Here is a 23,071-nt window from a genome sequence, read left to right as displayed (position 1 = left end):
ATTTTTCGGGTCTCCCCGGGATGTACGTCAGCAGCCGGAACTGACGTCATTCAGCAGAGAGCGTTTCTTCCTCAGGCAGCCCAATCCCTCCTGTGCAGTGAGTGACCTCAATCTCTGGGCGTGTCCTCCCCTCAGGCCGCCCTATCACTTGCGTACAGTGGAGCGGTGAGCGCCACCATAGGGCTTGACTGGGCTCAAGCCCATGGGCCCCGGCTCCCCGCCTGTAAGCCCGCCATAAGCGGCCACTGGGTAGTCAGTGGCAGTTGTTTCCCCTGCCAGCGTCGCAACCAAGCCGGTTACTGGCAGGTGCAACCATCGGCTGCCTGTGTCCCCCACGGACTATGCCTGTGGAGCAAGTCCGCGTTCTGCGGGGGCTGGGCACCATCAAAACCCGTAGTGACTCATCACCCAATGCCGATGGCAGGACTCTACTAACGCCAGGTTAAGGAAAGGTCTGTCACAGTCAGACAGTGCAACTTTATGATTAAGGCCTCGGCCCTCCCCTCACTAAATGCAAGGTGCAACTTTATGGTCAGTATTTTGTGTGTGACTAGGTCTAGGTGCCATTCTTTAAATCCTACATGAGTGCTTCATACCTCACCTAGTGCAATACACATCTTTATATATTATATGATATAATGTGACATCTGTGTATTGCAGTGAGGCAGTCGAATTAAAGGGGACACATGTCACACATACACATTGCATGAGGCACTGAATCAGTATATGAAGATGTGCTGAGTGAGGTATGAGGTACTGATCTTCAAGATGCAGATTGCACCGAGTGGTACGTAAGGCACTGACTTAGGAAGGCTGATAATATAAAGTTGGCCATTGCAAAGTTGCACTGACTGAGGCATTCTGCACTGAACTGAGATTATATATATATATATCATATACATATATATATATACACACACACACACACACACACACACACACATTTTTCTTCTTGAGGAGTTTAACTATGGTGACAGGGAGGACCGAGAGATTTTTTGAGAATCGTGAGAGAATCGCGATCTGTATTGTAAGCAAAAGAATCGCGATTCTCATTTTTCCCAGAATCGTGCAGCTCTACTCTGCGGTGCTGGCATCACTACTGTGGGCGCCCAGCTGTGGCTTCACAGCCGGGCACGCGCTGCGCATGTGTGAGCCGCACTGCGCACCACGATTGGCCGAGGAATAATCTGGGACCTGTGACGTGTCCCAGATTATTGCCGAGAGGGTGGCGGGATAGGTGACCTTCATTCCAGCACTGCGATGCCCTGGGAAGCGGGAGCTCAAACCCTCTAAAGAGGGTCTCCGCACCCCCCACCCCCAAAAATGACATGCCAAATGTGGCATATCAAGGGGTCACCTTCCCTTAAGGCGGAACTCCGCTTTAAATCAAGACTTTTTATTAGTGGTTTAAATCATGATAAAAATAGACTTGATTTAAATCAAATCCACCTTGTTCACAGCTGATCCCATATACAGGATATGGGGTAGCCATGGTGATTTGGGAGGGGATCTTACCATGCACAGTGATGAATGGATTGACCGCACTATGTGTAGAGTATGGATTGACTCAGTGATTTGGGGTAGGCTGATCTCATTATGTCCAGGTATAGATGGGCTCAACGTATGTGCGTGAACAGGAGACATAGGGGCTCAGGAATGACAGGCTGTCATATACAGAAACTGGGGGAGGTGGGACTCATGTGCAGGGAATGGAGGAATAGGAGCCAAGTAATGACAGGCTGTCATTATATACAGGAACTAGGGGGGGGGACTCATGTGCAGGGAATGGAGGAACAGGAAGCATAGGGGCTCACTAATGGCATGGTATTATTGTACCAGAACAAATAATCTCCTGCGCTCTGGTGTTTCGCTAGATATGTGTAGTGTAGTCCAGTCTTTAATTTAGGGCAAGGTCTAGAGTCTTGCAGCCCTCCTCAGAACAAATGGGTGATCATATAGCTAAAAAGAAAAAGAGAGGGCGCACCCACCTAGTGCATTACCACATATAATTGTTTTTATTTAAAAATAGAATAAAATAGGGATGCGCATGTATGCACACATACATATGGGAGCATACGGGAGAGGTACCACGGACCACCTAGGCTCTGAAGAAAGGGGTGCGCCACAGAAAAGCGCCAGCCATTTAAGGTACAGTCCGATCCTCTTGTTATCAAGTCCTGCCCTGCCAAGAGGTCCAGCTTGATTGTCAGAAACGCTTCTACTTTAGCTTGTTTGTGAGTAGGACCATTGCTTTTATTCTATTTTTAAATAAAAACAAATTTTATATGTGGTACTGCACTAGGTCGGTGCGCCCTCCTTTTTTCTTTTATGGTGTTATTAATATATGGAAACTGGAGGAATAGGAGCTCAGTAATGACAGGCTGTTATTATATACAGGAACTGGGAGGGGGGGGGGGTCTCATGTGCAGGGAATGGAGGAATAAGGAGCATAGGGGCTCACTAATGACAGGCTATTATATACAGGAACTGTGTGAATGGGGTTACATGTGCAGGGAATGGAGGAACATGAGACATAGGAGCTCAGCAATGACAGGGTGTTATTATATACAGGAGCTGGGGTAGTCTCATGTGCAGGGAATGGAGGTTTGGGAAGAAGCTCAGTGATTTGGGGGGGGGGGGAGTACATCAAGGTATGGAGCTCAATGATTGTAAGAAGGGGGGGGGGGGGGAGATTATGTACAGAGCATGGAGGAACAGGAGGTTCAGTGATGGTGCTCAGTAATAATAGGGGATTGGGGGGGTCTTGTTATATTGGGGAATTTGTTATGTGCATGGCATGTAGGATTAGGAGGCTCTGTGATTGGTAGAGAGGGGGTATGTAGGAATAACAGAAGGCCCTGTGATTGGTAGAGAGGGGGTATGTAGGAATAGGGTCTCAGTAAGGATTAGTGTATATACTGTGACTGGTTATGTGTGGGATATTATATACAGTGATGGGGGGTAGTTATTAGCAGGGTATGGAGGATGGGAGAGGCAGGTAATAGGGGCTCCTGGTATGACCCTGTGCTGGGGGAGGAGGGCCGGGGCTCCAAGACCCCCAGGAATGCCCTCTGGTATGCGGTGGGGAGGAGGTTCGTTGCTAAGTCCGGAACTGGGGAAGCCCGTTCAGCTAAGGACACTCTAGCAGGGTCTCCACCATTGGGGGGCGCTGCTCGTTGGGTCGCCGCTGACGTGTATGAGCGTTTTTTGAGGAATGTGAATTGAGTAGAGTAGCCCTCCTCCCCCATATCCTCACATACACACATTCCGGTGCTCGGACCCTCACCTGCCGGGAATGAGCCGCCCCGCTTTTCCTCACATCGCTCCGAACACCTCAGCCGGGCCCAGCGCGCTCCGCTCTCCTCAGCTGCCGGAAACACTCTCAGGCCTCGCCCCGCACACACTTCCGGGTCGGCGTCCCTCCTGCCAACCCCACCCATCGCGTCACGCATCTTCCGCTCCGACCAGGGGGCGCGTCTTTACTACTTTATTTCCATCAACTTTATTGAAAACCGTTCTGTATACAGAATAGTGTGTAGTAATGTGTATACTTAATTATAAGCAGCTTCGTGTTCTGCTCACAGCTGTTAAATGTTTGTGATTTCCAAGGACAGTCCCCGATTCTGAGGGTTACCCTAGGAATTATCCCTGATTTAACCAGAGCAAGTTTGTCATCGATTATTCATACACATGTTCAATTGCATGTGGGTCACCGCAGGGGGCTGGTGCACTGTTTCAGGTCCGTTTTCAGCAGTGGCGGCTGGTGCTCAAATTTTTTTTTGGGGGGGCGCAAAGGAAAAAAAAAATGCAGTCTCACTGTGCCCAAACACAGCCACTGTTACATGCCATCAAACGCAGCCACTGTGCCATCAATTTGCCCCACTGTGCCGTGCCATCAAATGCAGCCACTGTGCCATCAATTTGCACCACTGTGCCATGCCATCAAATGCAGCCACTGTGCCATGCCATTAAACGCAGTCACTGTGCCATGCCATTAAACGCAGTCACTGTGCCATGCCATCAAATGCTGTCACTGTGCCATCAATTCGCACCACTGTGCCATGCCATTAAACGCAGTCACTGTGCCATGCCATCAAATACAGTCACTGTGCCATGCCATTAAACACAGTCACTGTGCCATCCATTGTCACCACTGTGCCATGCCATTAAACGCAGCCACTGTGCCATCCATTGTCACCACTGTGCCATGCCATTAAACGCAGCCACTGTGCCCTTTAACGGTCGCCGCTGTGCCAATTGTCCCCACTGTGCCCTGTAAATTGCTTTCTTCTCCCCCCCGCCCCGACACTTACCTTTACTGGTTTTAGGCATCCACGTCCCACGATGTCTTCTCCCGCCCTCGATGACTCACAGGCGTCTCAGCCAATCAGGTTACCGGTAGCCAGAACCGGCCAACCTGATTGGCTGAGACGCCTGTCATCTTATTCAAGGGGCGTACAGTCTGTGCGCTCCGAGAATAAGCTTCCGGGACCCGAGGGCTGTATTGGGAAAGCCTATCAGAGCTGTTGGCTTTGATAGACATTTCCGTACAGCCAACCAGCTGGAGTTATTCAGATGGCCGGACATCGAGCGCCGACCATCTGAATAACAGCGGCAGCGACGAAAATAACAGATTCGTGCAATGCATGAATCTGTTATTTGACTCAGTGGCGGTGAGAGCCAGAGGGGGGCGGCGCTCCAGCGCCCTCTATGGACGAACCGCCACTGGTTTTCATTTTGAATTTTGGGCTGAATTCAGATGGGATAAAACAGCCCAAAAGGCGCACAGCATTTTTGTGCAAAACGCAACGGAGCCCTACAGAGATATGTGAACCAGGCTCTATAGAGAGCCTGTCAAAATCTCCTGCTATTGCGAATTAAATGCAGAGTTGAAATGGTTTGAACCCAGCCTAAAATCAACAATTGTTTGCTAGAACATTACTTAGAACTAGTATTGCACCAATACCCTTTTATGACCACGCCATAGCCGAATGACAACTCGATAACTCTGGGAGGGTGTGCATTTAAGAAAAAGCATTTTCATTTTCTTTACACATTTTCCAAAAACTTGTAGAAAAAAATGACATGTTCAAAAGACTAATTATGCCTCATAGATTATACATTGGGGTGTTTTATTTCCCAAATGGGGTCATTTCTCTTTTCGTCCATGGACGGACACAGCTCTTTAAATCTTGACATTTGGGTTATATTCCTGTTTATAGCAGAGGACTAGGTAGAACATGTTAGTTATCTTAAAACATGTAACTTTAACAGAGTTGAACATCCCCGCCCAGGGGGGCGGTCCCTCCGGTCATAACCCCCTCCCCCTGCAGCATGCAGCTCAATTTTTTTCTGCCTAGCAGAGGAGAAGGACATGGCTGCCTTTGGGCCCAGAGTCCTGAGAACATTTTTAATTGTATTTTATTTTTGTGATTCTCCCCAGTCTGGCCATCGAGCGTGAGTAGTCGTTAGCTACGCGCTGGGTCGGCCATGACATGCTCCAGGGGTGGCCGGTGAGCACATGCTCCAGGGTCCACATTTGACTGGGCTGCTGTTATTTTACTTACAGTGGACTGGGCCAACAGCTACTCCGTACCATCGGTTGTGGGTCTGTCAGGGACGCGCCAGCAAGTCCAGGCAAGTACGGTTCCTCCTGCCTCGGCAAGATGGAACAGCTGGGGTTCTCCTGTCCTCCCTTTCCCTGTTGTCTGTCACTCTTTCCCCTCCTGCCTAGTGCCCCTGGGTACCCCCCCCCCTGGTCGGTGCAGCAAGGGGGGTGAACTTCTTAAGTGTTTTTCACTTAGTCCCTGAGGGCTGTCAGTTGGTGATAATAGAGTCAGTATCTGGCTTTCTCTCCCTAAATTGCCAGAGGCAGCAAACGGTGCCCCTGCACCTACTGTTCCCATGGATACACTGTTGGCAATCCTGGAATCGTTGCCAGAGTAGAAGGGGAGTGCGGGCATAAGGGGGATAAAAAGCGCCCCCGCCATCTTCTGGGTAATGCTCTGACTCAGATTCGGGCCTGGCTGCGGCTCAGGACACCGGTTCTGGTATGTCAGAGGATGCGGACCAGGACCTCCCTGGTGAGGAGGACCACTCGTCCGGGTCAGAGCAAGACAGGGCACTTGTGTGTGCACTTATTGATGCTGTGAGGGACTCTCTCAAGCTGGAAGATGCAGCTAGGACTTCCACAGAGGGGTCTGGGTCACAGAAATCTAACCGCTCTGTCAACGTTTTTCCTTATGTTACTTCCTTTAATAAGGCCATAGATAAGGAATGGGAATGGCCGCAGAAGTCCTTTGTGGTCCCTCAGCGCATGGCGGTCCGTTATCCTTTTGAGGAGAGCCTTTTTAAAAAAAAAGTGCCTCTCCTCCGATCCCACTCCCACCCAACCCCCCCCCCCCCCCCCCTGTCCCCGTCCCTTGGCCAAATAAGGTAACCACTCTCCTGGTAGAGGGGACACCTGCCTTTAAGGACCCTACTGATAAAAGGTCCGAAGGGTTAACCCGCTCCATGTTCACCATGCTGGGGTTAGCGTTGCGACCTATATTGGCTGTGACTTTGGTGTCTCAGACATTCACTGAATGGACAAAGATTTTGCAACAGACAGTAGAGGAGCATCAGCTTCCTCCAGGGTGCGCAAGGCTGGCTGACCAATTGGTACACGGCCTTGTGTTTGTCTGTGATGCCACTCTGGATGCGGCCCCCTTGATCTCCAGAGCCTCTGTATCTGCGGTGGTACTGTGCCACCTGATTTGGCTGAAATGCTGGTCCGCTGACCAAGCATCCAAAAAAGCTCTGGCAGATTTGCCCTTCAAGGGTTGGAGGCTTTGTGGTACCTCGCTGGACGACATTATTAAGGATGTCACTGGAGGTAAGAGCACACTTCTCCCACAGTCTTCTAAGGGGAAGGAGCCGTACCGTAAGCCGGGCCCTCCTATTCTGCACAGAAGAGGTATTTTCGTCAGTCAGGGTCAGCCGGCAGATCTTCCCAGACTGACAAGGCTCCAGCTGGGGGACAGAAGCGTCCCTGGGTGCGTAAGCCGAACAAGCCTACTACCGCATGACGTTTTGCCCCTGCCCGACTCAAGGGTGGGGGGGACGGCTTTGCGAGTTTGCAGCTCGGTGGACCTTCCCGCTTTCCGACCAGTGGGTCTGCGAGGTGGTCACTTTGTGGTACAAGATAGAGTTTCTTTCTTTTCCGCCAATCAGATTATTTTCCTCAAATCTTCCTCTCCTTCCGGCTCATCGGTCTGCTTTGATGGGAGCAGTACAAGACTTGCTCAGGTGCGGAGTAATTTTACCTGTGCCCCTGGAGGAAAGGTTTCAGGGATTCTATTCAAATCTGTTTGTAGTCCGTCCAATCTTGGAACTCAAGGCCCTCTATGCCTTTGTGAGGGTGCGAAAGTTCAGGATGGAATCCATTCGTTCGGTGGTTGCTGCGCTGCATTCAGGGGATTTTCTGGCGTCCCTGGACATCAAGGACGCATACTTGCATGTCCCCATCTGCACCAGCCATCAGAGGTTTCTGCACTTTGCGATCGGTGAAGACCACTATCAATTTGTGGCTCTTCCCTTTGGCCTAGCGTCAGCACCAAGAGTTTTCACCAAGGTGCTCGCCCCGATTCTGGCTCTGCTGAGACGGCGAAGCATTGCTATCGTGGGCTACCTAGACGATTTTCTTCTGAGAGCTGCTTCTGGCTCAGAATTAGAGGAGCCAGTCAGACCCTTCGGGAATTTGGTTGGGTACTGAACATTCAAAAGTCGGTCTTGGTACCAACTCAGCGTCTGGAGTACCTAGGATTAATTCTGGTCTCCTCGGAGGCAAAGGTCTTCCTTCCTTTGGAGAAGTTGCAGACACTCCAGTTGGCGGTGAAATTGTTAGCATCCTGCAAATGGTCGTCTCTTCGTTTTTGCATGCAAGTTCTGGGCCTCATTGTGGCCTCCTTCGAGGCAGTACCGCATACCCAATTCCACACTCAAGTTTTGCAGAAGGAGATCCTGTCCAAATGGAATAAAGTTCCGTTGTCTCTGGATCGTCAGATTCAGGTAAGTCACCTGGTCAGGGCTTCCCTGAGTTGGTGCTGAGATCCCCGGATCTTCTGTCTGGGAGGTCATTCCTTCCTTTCAATTGGACTGTGATCTCGACGGACGCCAGCCTCACAGGTTGGGGGGAGTATGGGGGGACCAGTCGGCCCAGGGTCCCTGGACGAATCCCGCCTGCCGATCAATGTACTAAAACTTTGAGCGATCAGTCTATGCCTCTCCTCGTGGTTGCAGAGGCTACAGGGTCGTCCGATCAGGATCCAGTCGGACAACGCCACGGCGGTGGCTTATGTCAAACATCAGGGGGGAACAAGGAGCTCGGCTGCGGCATAGGACGTAGCTCACATTCTGCGGTGGGCGGAAAGGAGCGTGCCGGCTCTGTCAGCCGTTTACATTCCGGGCGTAGAAAACTGACAGGCAGACTACCTAAGTCGCCAGATGCTGGATCAGGGGGAATGGTCGTTACATCCGAAGGTGTTTCAACTCCTTTGCCGGAGGTGGGGCACACCGGACGTGGATCTCTTGGCTTCTCGACTCAATCGAAGGTTGTCTAGGTTCGTGGCCAGGTTCAGAGATCCCTGGTCAGACGTGTTGGTGGCCCTGTGGGGTCAGTAACGGCTAGTTTATGCCTTTGATGGGGTGAGGATTACTGCGCTTACCAAGAGAGTGGGGGCAGGGGGAAAGAGAAGGAGTACAGCTGCTGCACTGAATGGTGTATCAAACCAGGAACAAATGAAGAATAAAGGGGTAGTGCTGCGCTGTAAATAGGGAATAGGATAAACGTGCAGAGGAAGTGTGGCAAAAACCTTATATATGAAAAATAGAATCTGGCTACTAATCATAATAGCAATAATAAGGAATGATACTGGTATACCATAACAAAATAGATATAATCAAAATAAACGTGCTACAAAGCAGCTAAGGCTAGCTGACAAAATGTAGAGTAATACAGAGTGACAGGGCTAATGTCATATAGTGAGATACAGTAGTAACACATGTACTAATAAACAATAAGGTGTAAAACGTGCATAGCACAACACACAATGGTGACTAAAATAAACTGAATTAAATGTCCATGCAACAGAAAACTAATAAGCATAACAGCAGGAAAAATCCAAAATGGAAGTGCTGGTGTAGATGCCAAAGTGATGTGAAAAAAAGGTGGGTTTCCAGTGTTTTCTTCAGAGTAAGCGAGGATGGCCCCTCTGAAAGGGGCTTAACTCCTGGTGAGGTCCAGACTGCAATGCTTGACAGCCGCCGAGGGACCCCAGAAGACGTGGATCAGGCCACTCTGTGCAAAACGAGCTGCACAGTGGAGGTAAGTACAGTATAACATGTTTGTTATTTAAAAAAAAAAATGAACCCATAAAACCCCTTTAAGGGTCTCCTGATCAAGAAAGAGACGTGCCGGTTAAGCAGTGGTTATCACCCATGAGCTGATTGGCCTTTCTTTGAAAAGATTGGTACTAAGAGCCAGTGAAAGCAGTGTGTGCACAGGTGAAAGGGCGGCACAAGTAGTGGACAAGCACCGATTATCAACTATTCATCTTGTAAATGGAAACACTGTATTAATATGGACACTAAACACTATTTGTTTTTACAAAGTTGCAACTATTATTTTGGCTTGAATATCATTGTATATTGGGATAAATGACATGGTGTTCACAGTATTTATGTTGTTTATACGTAGCTCACAGGTGCTATCAGAGCTAGCTAGGTCAGGATCTAGTAATATCATGGAATTTTTCTCAAATAACTTTTTTTTTATTGAAAACAATTGCTTACAACAGGGGTCTCCAACCTACGGCCCGCGGGCCACATCCGGCCCGCCAGGCCATTTCTTCCGGCCCGCAGCGTGAATCCTTAGTTCCCCTGTTAGTTGTAGAACCTGCGCTGCATATTCGCCCCAGGCAATATGCAGCGCAGGTCCCGCAATCCCTCCCGGCGTCTCACTGTGTGTGTTGGCTGCTGGCTGGGACCACGGCATCCCAGCAGCCAATGAGGTGTTTAGGGCAGACCTGTTGCCGCCTCCCGCCTCGCTGTTAACCAGTAACGAGTGTGTAATACCAGCGGGGCGGAAGTCGGGAGATGCAGCAGGTCTGCACAGCCAGTGATGGAGAGTGGAGACGCGCTGGACACATGCAAGGAGGGGGGCTTATACACTTGTGTGGGGGTGGGTTGAATGGCGCTGATGGGGCACAAACATCTGGGGGCTGATGACTCTGCTAGGGACACACGTGGAGGGGGTTTTTCAGACTGATGGGGACACAAATTTTGGGGGACTGATGACCCTGCTGGGGACACGTGGAGGGGGGGTTGTAGACTGATTGGGACACAAATTTTGGGGGGCTGATGACCCTGCTGGGGACACGTGGAGGGGGGGTTGTAGACTAATTGGGACACAAATTTTGGGGGGCTGATGACTCTGATGGGGACACAAATGTGGGGGGGGGGCTGATGACTCTGATGGGGACATACATGTGGGGGGGGGGCTGATGACTGATGGGGACATAAATGTGGGGGGGGGGGCTGATGACTGATGGGACATAAATATGGGGGGGGGCTGATGATTCTGATGGGGACATAAATGTGGGGGGGGGGTAATGACTCTGATGGGGACACAAATATCTGTGGGGTTTGATGGGGACACAAATGTGGGGGTGCTGGTGGCTCTTATGGGGACACAAACGTGAGGAGGGGGGCTGATGGCTCTAATGGTGACACAAATATGCAGGCGGGGGTGGGCTGTGATGGGGACACAAATGTGCAGGGAGACTCGGAAAAATGATGGGGGGGCTCTGATGGGGACACCAATTTGTGGGGATAGCCTGATGAGTGATGGGGACACAAATGAATGGGGAGACTGATGGGGACACAGATGAATGCGGAGACTGATGGGGACACAGATGATGGGGACACAGATGAATGGGAAGACTGATGGGGACACAGATGAATGGGGACACAGATGAATGGAAAGACTGATGGGGACACAGATGAATGGGGACACAGATGAATGGAAAGACTGATGGGGACACAGATGAATGGGGACACAGGTGAATGGGGACACAGATGAATGGGGACACAGATGAATGGGGACACAGATGAATGGGGACACAGATGAATGGGGACACAGATGAATGGGGACACAGATGAATGGGGACACAGATGAATGGGGACACAGATGAATGGGGACACAGATGAATGGGGACACAGATGAATGGGGACACAGATGAATGGGGACACAGATGAATGGGGACACAGGTGGATGGGGACACAGGTGGATGGGGACACAGGTGGATGGGGACACAGGTGGATGGGGAAACTGATGGGGACACAGATGAATGGGGACACAGATGAATGGGAAGACTGATGGGGACACAGATGAATGGGGACACAGATGAATGGTAAGACTGATGGGGACACAGATGAATGGTAAGACTGATGGGGACACAGATGAATGGGAAGACTGATGGGGACACAGATGAATGGGAAGACTGATGGGGACACAGGTGGATGGGGACACAGGTGGATGGGAAGACTGATGGGGGACACAGATGAATGCGGAGACTGATGGGGACACAGATGATGGGGACACAGATGAATGGGAAGACTGATGGGGACACAGATGAATGCGGAGACTGATGGGGACACAGATGAATGGGAAGACTGATGGGGACACAGATGATGGGGACACAGATGAATGGAAAGACTGATGGGGGACACAGATGAATGCGGAGACTGATGGGGACACAGATGATGGGGACACAGATGAATGGGAAGACTGATGGGGGACACAGATGAATGCGGAGACTGATGGGGACACAGATGAATGGGAAGACTGATGGGGACACAGATGAATGGGGACACAGATGAATGGAAAGACTGATGGGGACACAGATGAATGGGGACACAGGTGGATGGGGACACAGATGAATGGGAAGACTGATGGGGGACACAGATGAATGGGGAGACTGATGGGGACACAGATGAATGGGAAGACTGATGGGGACACAGATGAATGGGGACACAGGTGGATGGGGAAACTGATGGGGACACAGATGAATGGGGACACAGATGAATGGAAAGACTGATGGGGACACAGGTGGATGGGGACACAGATGAATGGGGACACAGGTGGATGGGGACACAGATGAATGGGGACACAGATGAATGGGGAGACTGATGGGGACACAGATGAATGGGAAGACTGATGGGGACACAGATGAATGGGGACACAGGTGGATGGGGAAACTGATGGGGACACAGATGAATGGGGACACAGATGGATGGGGAGACTGATGGGGACACAGATGATGGTGACACAGATGGATGGGGAGACTGATGGAGACACAGATGAATGGGAAGACTGATGGGGACACAGATGATGGGGACACAGATGAATGGGAAGACTGATGGGGACACAGATGATGGTGATACAGATGGATGGGGAGACTGATGGTGACACAGATGGATGGGGAGACTGATGGTGACACAGATGGATGGGGAGACTGATGGTGACACAGATGGATGGGGAGACTGATGGTGACACAGATGGATGGGGAGACTGATGGTGACACAGATGGATGGGGAGACTGATGGTGACACAGATGAATGGGGAGACTGATGGTGACACAGATGAATGGGGAGACTGATGGTGACACAGATGGATGGGGAGACTAAGGCCGGGTACACACGGACAAACATGTATGGTGAAAGCGGTCCGTCGGACCGTTTCCACCATACATGTCTGCCAGAGGGCTTCTGTACGATGGTTGTACACACCATCGTACAGAAGTCCGCGCGTAAACAATACGCGGGGCGTGTCCGCGGTGTCGCCGCGTCGATGACGCGGTGTCGCCGCGACAATGACGCGGCGACGTGGGCGGCCCGCCTTTAAAATGCTTCCACGCATGCGTCGAAGTCATTCGACGCATGCGAGGGACGGCGGGCGCCTGGACATGTACGGTAGGTCTGTACTGACGACCGTACATGTCCGAGCGGGCTGAATTCCAGCGGACTGTTTTAAAACAAGTCCAGGAATATTTGTCTGCTGGGAAAAGGCCCGGCGGGCAAATGTTTGCTGGAATTCGGCCCGCTCGCGCCCACACACGACCAAACATGTCTGCTGAAACTGGCCTGCGGGCCAGTTTCAGCAGACATGTTTGCTCGTGAGTATGGGGCCTGATGGTGACACAGATGGATGGGGAGACTGATGGTGACACAGATGAATGGGGAGACTGATGGTGACACAGATGAATGGGGAGACTGATGGGGACACAGATGGACAGGGAAACTGATGGGGACACAGATGGACGGGGAGACTGATGGGGACACAGATGGATGGGGAGACTGATGGGGACACAGATGAATGGGAAGACTGATGGGGACACAGATGAATGGGAAGACTGATGGGGACACAGATGAATGGTGACACAGATGAATGGGAAGACTGATGGGGACACAGATGATGGTGACACGGATGTAAAGCCTCATGCACGCTGGAAGTTTAGCCCAGCTGCATGATGCTCCAGCGTTTAGGTGCCAGCAAAGAATATAGGAGCACCATCCAATCCTGTTGTCAGCAGTAAGTCAAATTCTATTCTATTCTTCTTCTACTGTGGATTTATTTATAAATTATGTTTCCGACCCGCGAATATGTGTAAAATATAGAATGTGGCCCTCGAAGTAAAAAGTTTGGAGACCCCTGGCTTACAACATACAAAAGCATGCTTTTGTATGTTGTAAGCAATTGTTTTCAATAAAAAAAAAGTTATTTGAGAAAAATTCCATAAGGAGAGGATGTACAAAGTAGGACACAAATCTGCATACGTTACAGACCTTCCAGCAATGAGAAGTATGGTGTGTCAGTACACTGTTAAAGCGGAGCTCCACCCTAAATAAAACATAATCTCAATCTTAATAATGCTCCTGAACAATGCTTAATCCGATATGTGCATCTAAAAAAACGTTTACTGTACCTTATAACCGAGATAGGCTTCCGGTCTGCAGAAATCGGGTTTCCGACGGGTTTTCCGTTCTTTCCTGTCCCGCGCAGTGTCTTCTGGGAGCTTGTGTCATAGCTCCCTTGTTATCATATTTGGCCCGTGTTAGAGGAAACGTCGCGCGACTTCGTCCAGCAGGAAGTGACGTTCGATGTAAACAATGGAAGGAGGGCGGGCATTTGAAATCTCTCCATTACAGGACAGATCGAGCGGTGGATGCTGGGATTACAGCATCACCGCATCCAGGAAGTCTCTGCTAGTGGGATTCATAATGCCCACAGTGAAGATGGCAACAGCTAAAGAGACGTAATATAAGTTATTATTAGAGACAGCAGCACATATAGACGGACCACGAACACGCAAAATGTGAGTTAATGTAAGCATTAAGAATAACTGTTTAACTAACCCCCTAAAAAAAAAACGTTTTGGCATGGGAGATCCGCTTTAAGCAGTAGTAAGCACATATCCGAAGTCAAATTTACTAAATCATTGAAGCATATATTAGGACTTTGCGAAAATATCATGGAATGTTATTGCTTTCTACAAAAGGTTTTATTTTTTTAAGTAAATCTGTCAAAACTTATGTGAGACTCTACAGATGGAAGCTACCATTTTTTTGACTCCTGCTTGCATGCTATTGCCAAGCAGAGAAGCATGACAGATTTGCCTTCAGATTGCCTTTTTCAGCTTCCCAGCTTTAATTAGGATTAACAGTTGGTAAGGATTTATTATTAAATGCAGAAAAACAGGAAAATTACAATACAAAATGGTTCACATTGAGAAGGTGGACATTTTCCAGACACATCCTGGGTATGTCTTTGGAAATCAGGGACAGTTCGTAAGTATACACTACTGCAGGGTTGCACACAGTCACTCTAACAGTACTTAGTTCTTTAGATTGCATCTACAATACATATTTGACTAATGACCCATATAAACTGTATGTACACTATGGGAATGGAAACCATCACAGCCATGATTATCCTGCAGTAGGATAAAGCTTGTGAACTGTCAGGCTGCATTCACACCTAATCGCAGCGTTTTGTCCCGCAAATTGCAGCGAAAATTTTTTGGCGTTCTGTACCGCGACCGACCAAAACGCCGCGATTTTAACCCCCATTAACCCCCAGGTCCACATCTCCTATGCCGAACGCCAAAGCCGCCTGAAAAAAAGGGTCCGGGACTTGTTTTGAGCTTCAGGTGTTCGGCGTTTCGACGTGGAGATGTGAACCATCTCCATAGAGGGCAATGGTATTTCTCCCCTCCAGCGTATCGAGCGTAAATATGCCTAGGTGTAAATGGAGCCTTAAAGCTACTTTGCCAGCATATTTCTCCTAATTCCTTGCTGGTTCCATGCTTAAATGGAAATGAATCCTGGCTGCTTTGTCCGGTACCAATAAAACAAAATTGAGGTGCTGGACTTTAAATGCGTACTGATCCTGATCCTTGTTCAGTGGATCTAGCCCGTTTGCTCAGAAAACATAAAGTGGGGGTAATTGTTCTATGGGAGTGGGACACCTGACTTGAGAAGATAACGTGAACAGAAGAAACAAAGGTGCTAGAAAGTCCATATAACCTTTATTTTTGAGAATAATGTCACAACAGTAGTTAACGCACTTCAGGAGCCAAAAGTACCCCTCTATTGCCGCGCACACACGATTGGACATTCCGACAACAAAACTGTGGATTTTTTTTCCGACGGAATGTTAGCTCAAACTTGTGTTGCATACACACAGTCACACAAATGTTGTCGGAAATTCCGAACGTCAAAAACGCGGTCACGTACAACACTAAGACGAGCCGAGAAAAATAAAGTTCAATGATTCCGAGCATGCGTCAAATTGATTCCCAGCATGCGTAGGATTTTTGTAAGTCAGAATTGCATACAGGCGATCGGAATTTCCGACAATAACTTTTGTTGTCGGAAAAATTGAGAACCAGCTCTCAAACATTTTTTGTCGGAAATTCCGACAGCAAATGTCCGATGGAGCATACACAAGGTCAGAATATCCGACCAAAAGCTCACATCGAACATTTGTTGTCGGAAATTGCGATCGTGTGTACAGGGCTAAAATTTGATTGCTGGGGTTCCTGATATAGACTGTATCAAAATCTCCCAAACAAATATTTGAAAGCATGTATAACTGATCAGAAAGCATGCAGAGCTCAATGGCTGTATGATGCAAGAACCCAAGCAATCAAATATGGGTCATTATCAAGAATAAAGATTATATGGACTTTTATTTCTGTAAATTATTTTTTATTTTGTTTTGTAAACATACATACAACAGGCCACAGATTGTGGAAATCAACCACCGGACACAATAAACTGTGTACATTTACAAGAAAAAGAAAGTATAAAAAAAAAACAAAAAAAAAAAACACAATACCAAAATCATAACCCCCACTCCCCCAAAGAAACAAAACTTTTGCCTAGACAGATGCAATCATTGCTTGAACCCCCCCCCCAGCTGGAAGTAGGCACATGGTAACACAGTGACAGAACTCTGACACCCTGCGCAGTCTTACCGGCCAGTAATATAATCAGGAGAAATTAATCAGAATGATCAGCACATCAATTGTTGGCTAACTAATAGCCACCCAATACATCAATTATATTCACCTCCCTTCTTTATATACTATACCAAGGATCAGTAGCTATAACTTTCCTGGAATTAATCAGATGCCGTGTCCATAGAAGCTATCCAACCCCCCCCCCCCCCCTCCAAACCTTGTCAATTGCCCTCTTGCTCAAATAGGTAGCTCTATAAAAGGGTACTGCCTTGTTGACCAATGCCTATCAGGACTCCAAAGTTGGAGTCGAAGAGCTCTTCCACTAAAGGATAATCCTCTTTTAAGCATAGAATAGCAATAGGGTAAGAAGAGTCCATATAGCCCTGGTAGTAGCAAAAGGTTCCACCAGAAGCAATAGCCACACCTCAATAGACATGGGAATCGAGATAGAAGTGACTGACCTGATACATCGTGCTACAGCTTGCCAGTAAGATTTGACCTGTGGACAGTCCCAAAATATATGCATGAAGTTTGCTAGGGGTGCCGAGCACCTCCAGCATAAAGATTGTTGGTTACCGAACATTTTAGCAAGTCTAGCTGGGATGAGATAAATCCAATGCAGGAATGGATTAGTCTGTCTCAGGTAGAAACCAGGTGCTGAAATGCAGTTTCCCACATATCATCCCAGTCCAACCCCAGGGCTACAGCTTCCCTAGCCCGTCTGTAGGGCTCCATCAATTTGGTCGTTTCCTGGAAGAGGTCCTTATATAAACCGGGGACCAGTTTAGATAAAGAATTGCTGCATGTTAATAATTCTAGGTCGCTTGGCTCAAGGTCAAGAGGCTCATTGCCAAATTGCGAGCAAAAAGCATGTCTCAATTGAATGTATCTAAAAAGGTGTGACTTGGGTAGATCATAACGCAGTTTCAATGAATCAAATGTCATTAGGGTACCGTTCGCTACAAAGTGATGTAACATCTTAATAATGTATTTAGTCCAGACTACTGGGTCTGGGTAAACAAACATTTTTTAATAAATTAGGATTTCTCCATAGGGGGAGATAGGGGGAAAACTGCTTTGAATAAGCGGCCTCAGTCCCTGATTCATACGCCCCGTACACACCATCACTTTATGTGATGAAAAAAAACGACACTTTCTGTGAAGTAAAAAATTACGTTTTTGAAACTTCAATTTTCAAAGACGAAATTGCCTACACACCATAGTTTTCTCACAATGATCTTGCAAAGTGAGGTTACGTTCCACCACGTTTTACCATTGAAACTTGCTTCATAAATAGCTTCTGGGCATGCGTGAATGAATAAACGTCTTAGAAAACGATGTTTTTTGCTACACACGGTCAATTTCTGTGAAGTAAAAAGTGCACTTTTGAAAAACGACACATAAAATTGAAGCATGCTTCAATTTTTTTGGGTCGTTTTTTACAAGACATAAAACAACGTTTTCCCCCACACACAGTCAATTAAAGTGACGTTTTTAAAAACGTCATTTTTTTTCATCACATAAAGTGATGGTGTGTACACGGCAATAGACCATGCCCTTATCACTGAGCGCGTTGAGGATGTCAGGGGATAGGGAGCCCTCAGACACCTGTAAACAAGATGAGACAGCGCCTCAGATGAGCCCACACAGGCAGCCTCCAGAGACACTGAGGCATCATCCAGAGGAGTAGTCAACCAATGGCGAGCCACTTTCACTTGGCCAGCTAGGAAGTATTTGTGGAAGTTAGGTACCACAAGGCCCCCTTTCCCCACTGGCTGTTGAAGGATGGCTAATTTAGGGCGGGGAGGTGCCTCCTTGCCACAAGAAAGAGGAAATCATTCTGTCTATTGGCTTGAAAATTGACTTTGGAATCTACACTGGAGAATTCCTGAGGGTGTATAATAATAAGGGTAGGATCTTCATTTTAATCAGGTTTATCTTCCCAATGAGGGACAAGCGGAGATTTTTCCAGGTATGTTTCTTAGATATAATGGCAAGCAACAGGCTAATGAAATCTGTCGCTGAGTTTGTAATTTGGAGTCCCAGGTACTTAATTCATGTTATCCATTGCAGGGGGTTATTGGGGCCTGCCTGTCCAGGTACTGTATGAGAAAGCAAGGGAAGTATTTTGGACTTAGTCCAGTTAACCTTGAGACCAGAGACCACAGTAAATCTAACTAGTAGTGATAGCGCAGCTTGCAAAGAACTTTTGAACTGATCATTTGGTGCACCGTTTCCTCCATTCCCGTCCCCTGTTATGAAGGCACAGAAGCATTTGGCAACATATGCATTAGCTATGCAAGATCTCGTTAATGTTTTTCAGGGCTGTTTTTCAGCATGCCCTATATACATCCTAGTCTGTATAATCTAAGGGAACAGAGTACACTGCAGCGCCAGCAAGACTTCACCTTTGGACAGCCTTCTAAGGCCATTTAAGTACACTTGTACTCAACAAACAGAGAAATAAAAGTGGTGCTGTGACACTGCCAGTGCAGCAAACATTGGGGATACAGTGAGTGAGATGCAATTCCTGCTGGTTATTCATTCCAGGAAGTTACTTTAGGACCCATTGTTACCTATGTGTTTTCTGCAAACTTTTACCAAATTTGTAAGTACATTTAAAATCTCACACTCCTATTTGGAAATGCCACCACTGTAGTGGCAGCGAAGTGGTCCAAACTCCTGTATGTATAGTGCACCCTCTTAGGTTGCCTTTTCACAAAACTGAAACTGTACTTTCAAGTCTGTACACTCTGGATGAGAAAAAACATAGCGCAAACAGGCCCAAAGAAAACAATGGTAAACAGACCCCAAAAAATCAGAAGACAGTAGTTTAAAGCACCCTTGTGGTCAATGTTCAGCAGAGGCCTGTAGGTCCACTCAGGATATTTTTTTTCCAAATAACAATTTTATTTATAATTTTTTGACAGACAGATGCAGTGCATTACATGGTTACTTAAAAACGGGAAGGCATCAACCTTCACAGATTACACTATCACTCCGATCATGCGGTGTCTTACATAAAGGCGACAGTGATTACATATCTTATGCTATTAGAACATTGTAAATGCATGGACATTGTCATCAACTATATATTACTCATAATGAAAGAAAAGGAAAGAGATAGGGGGGGAAAGAAAATAAGAAGTCATCAGATTGGCTCATCTACCTTGAAAGGGTGGGTCCTCCCGGAGGTGCCATAGCTCCCAGACCTTATCATGGGCCTCCTGTCTGTTCTGTAGTCTAGCTGTCATTTTCTCCATCAATTCCACATCTTTGATCCAGGCATGTAGGGCCTCGGGGGAGGGAGGGGCACGACGTTTCCAATTTAGAGCCACCAGACTGCGTGCTGCTGTGAGGATATCGCGGCTCAGTATCTTATAGGGGACAGGGATTTTCAGTGGTGATAAACCCAGTAGGAAAAATTTTGGAGTGGTGGGGATTGGCCTATCGAGAAGGCAGGCAAGCAGCTGCTGGATCGAGTTCCATAAAGCATGGTGGCAAATTCAAAGGAACGTACATCTACGCCATTCTGCCGACGTAAATTTACAGGCAGCCGTCCGCAAGCAGTTAAAAGGCAGCCCTGAAGAATCCAGAAGACACCCTGGTTGTCATTATCAGATAGTGCCGGTTTCAGCAGGAAAGGGTTCATGAACAGATGTGTAACTGATTATCAGGTGTGTGGTGCTCACAAAAGAGAGGCTTCTCTAGTCAGTCTTTTCTCATATGTGCTGCAAGGGCAGTTAGAGCCTGACACATGGGGATCGCATGTTGCCAAGCCACACTGATGTCTGGGAGACTTGAGGACTGTGGAGGGACAAATGTCCTCCGTTTTTGAACAGAACGGGGGGTCTAAGCCAAGCAAGTGACAGTCTGAAAGCGAACAGACAACCGATTCAATTAAGTGACTGAAAGAACCAGTTTGGCAGAGAATAGATAGAACTAAAGAGGAATAGACAGAGCTTTAAAATAGCTAAAATACATTTGTGCTTGTTGCTGCGCTATAAAACCCCTGGATGGGCAGAAACCTGTGTACTTTTGAGGTGTGGATAGATAAAAGTGGGCAAAAATTCCTAAAATGGACTTTGCTGAGTGGACGGAGTCCTTGGAAAGACCAATATTTCAAGCTAAACTTCACACCAAGTAATTTTGTGAATAACACACTTCCCGTCTCTGGAGGTTGGCCATAGTTCCACCAAAGCTGGACCTTAACCACTTAAGGACCTTGGCTGTTTTTCAGATTTGGCGTTTACAAGACTAAAACATTTTTTTTTGCTAGAAAATTACTTAAAACCCCCAAAAATTATATATATATTTTTTCTAACACCCTAGAGAATAAAATGGCGGTCATTACAATACTTTTTGTCACACTGTATTTGCGCAGCGGTCTTACAAGCGCACTTTTTTGGGAAAAAAATCACTTTTTTGAATAAAAAAAATAAGACAACAGTAAAGTTAACCCAATTTTTTTATATATTGTGAACGATTATGTTACGCCAAGCAAAATGATACCCAACATGTCACGCTTCAAAATTGCGCCCGCTTGTGGAACGGCGTCAAACTTTTACCCTTAAAAATCTCCATAGGCGACGTTTAAAAAATTCTATAGGTTGCATCTTTTGAGCTACAGAGGATTGCGGTGATACCTCACTTGTGTGGTTTGAACGCCGTTTTAATATGCAGGCACTACTCACGTATGCGTTCGCTTCTGCGCGCAAGCTCGTCGGGACGGGGTGCTTTAAAACATTTTTTTTGGTTTTCTTATTTATTTTTATTTATTTTATAAATTTTTACACTGAAAAAAAAAAAAAATGGATCACTTTTATTCCTATTACAAGGAATGTAAACATCCCTTGTAATAGAAAAAAGCATGACGGGTCCTCTTAAATATGAGATCTGGGATCAAAAAGACCTCAGATCTCATATTTAGACTTAAATGCAAAAAATAAATAAAAAAATGTGTCATTTGAAAAGATTACAACAAGAAAATATTGCTTTAAGAAGCATGGGCGGAAAGTGGCGTCACTTCCACCCTGCTATGCTATGGGGGACGGGTGCTGCCGTTACCGAGATATCCATCCTTAAAAACAGGACGTATATAGTCGTGAGCGGGTCCTTAACCACTTAAGGACCGCTTCCTCCTGCACATATACGTCGGCAGAATGGCACGGCTGGGCACAAGCACGTACGTTCTCTTTAAGTGCCCAGACGTGGGGCGCTTTCGTGACCGCAGGACCCGCGGAACCAATCGCCACTGGAATCCCGCGATCGGTCCCCGGAGCTGAAGAACGGGGAGAGCTGTGTGTAAACACAGCTTCCCCGTTCTTCACTGTGGCGCCGTCATCGATCGTGTGTTCCTTATATAGGGAACCACAATCAATGACGTCACACCTACAGCCACATGAGGTCATACACAACCCCTTCAGCGCCCCCTTGTGGTTAACTCCCAAACTGCAATTGTCATTTTCACAGTAAACAATGCATTTTAAATGCATTTTTTGCTGTGAAAATGACAATGGTCCCAAAAATGTGTCAAAATTGTCCGAAGTGTCCGCCATAATGTCGCCGTCACAAAAAAAACTAATGGCGCTGATCGCCGCCATTAGTAGTAAAAAGGGGGATAAGGGGGATATTTATTATAGCAAAAAGTAAAAAATATAGCATTTTTTAAAAAATTGTCCCTCTATTTTTGTTTATAGCGCAAAAAATAAAAACCGCAGAGGTGATCAAATACCACCAAAAGAAAGCTCTGTTTGTGGGGAAAAAAGGACGCCAATTTTGTTTGGGAGCCACGTCGCACGACCGTGCAATTGTCAGTTAAAGCGACGCAGTGCCAAATCGCAAAAACTGGCCGGGTCATTTAGCTGCCTAAAGGTCCGGGTTTTAAGTGGTTAAAGGAGTTGTAAATAAAAAAAAATGTTTTTGCTAAAATGACTGTTTACAGGGTATAGAGACATAATAATTAACTGATTCCTTTTAAAAACGATTAAAAATAGATAAAAATCAATCATACCTGTAGTTTCTAGTTTTGTTTTTGCATGTTTCCTGCTTCTCTGCTGTACAGAGCCAATACAGGGCAGTGATGGTTTGGAACACGAAACTGATTGGTGCTGAGGGGTTTTAGACACACAGTAATCACACCTCCTTGATTAGTGACCACAGAGAGAACGCTCCCAGTACTGTGGTCATCAGGAAACAGACAACCAGGAAGTGTGGAGATCAGAGAAGAATTACAGCAACTTAAGAGAAAAACGAACAATGAGGACATGAAAACAGCACTGCATTAAGGTAAAGGAAGCTATTAAGATATTAAAAAAAAAAATCCTTTACAAACCCTTTAAGTGGTTAAAGCATGTCTACCTTCATTCATTTCCATAACGTAGGGGATGGGAAGACAAGTAGTTTACAGAAGGAAGATAACATTTCACTACAGTTCACAAAAATGGACAAGGACACTGCATTTTTGGCGACATCAAGTATTTTCTGTACTTGCTTCAAAAGTTTCTAGC

The 23,071-nt window shown here is 47.1% G+C and overlaps 1 protein-coding gene across 2 annotated transcripts in view; it reads right to left on the bottom strand.

Annotated features, from left to right (window-relative positions):
• The window catches only part of ZBTB34 (zinc finger and BTB domain containing 34), a 101,836-nt gene that overhangs the window by 16,697 nt on the left and 62,068 nt on the right, over positions 1 to 23,071 (bottom strand). The window contains exon 1 of one of the 2 annotated variants that reach the window (XM_040324217.1): positions 3,287 to 3,398. The exons of the other annotated variant lie outside the window; for it this stretch is intronic. The gene's annotated coding sequence lies outside the window, so the exon portion shown is untranslated. Of the gene's footprint in view, positions 1 to 3,286; positions 3,399 to 23,071 lie in introns of those variants that run through there. 2 annotated transcript variants of the gene reach the window in all.

Source organism: Rana temporaria, chromosome 9 (genome assembly GCF_905171775.1).
Source record: "Rana temporaria chromosome 9, aRanTem1.1, whole genome shotgun sequence".
Taxonomy (NCBI): Eukaryota; Metazoa; Chordata; class Amphibia; order Anura; family Ranidae; genus Rana; species Rana temporaria.
This window is presented reverse-complemented; position numbering and strand designations above follow the sequence as displayed.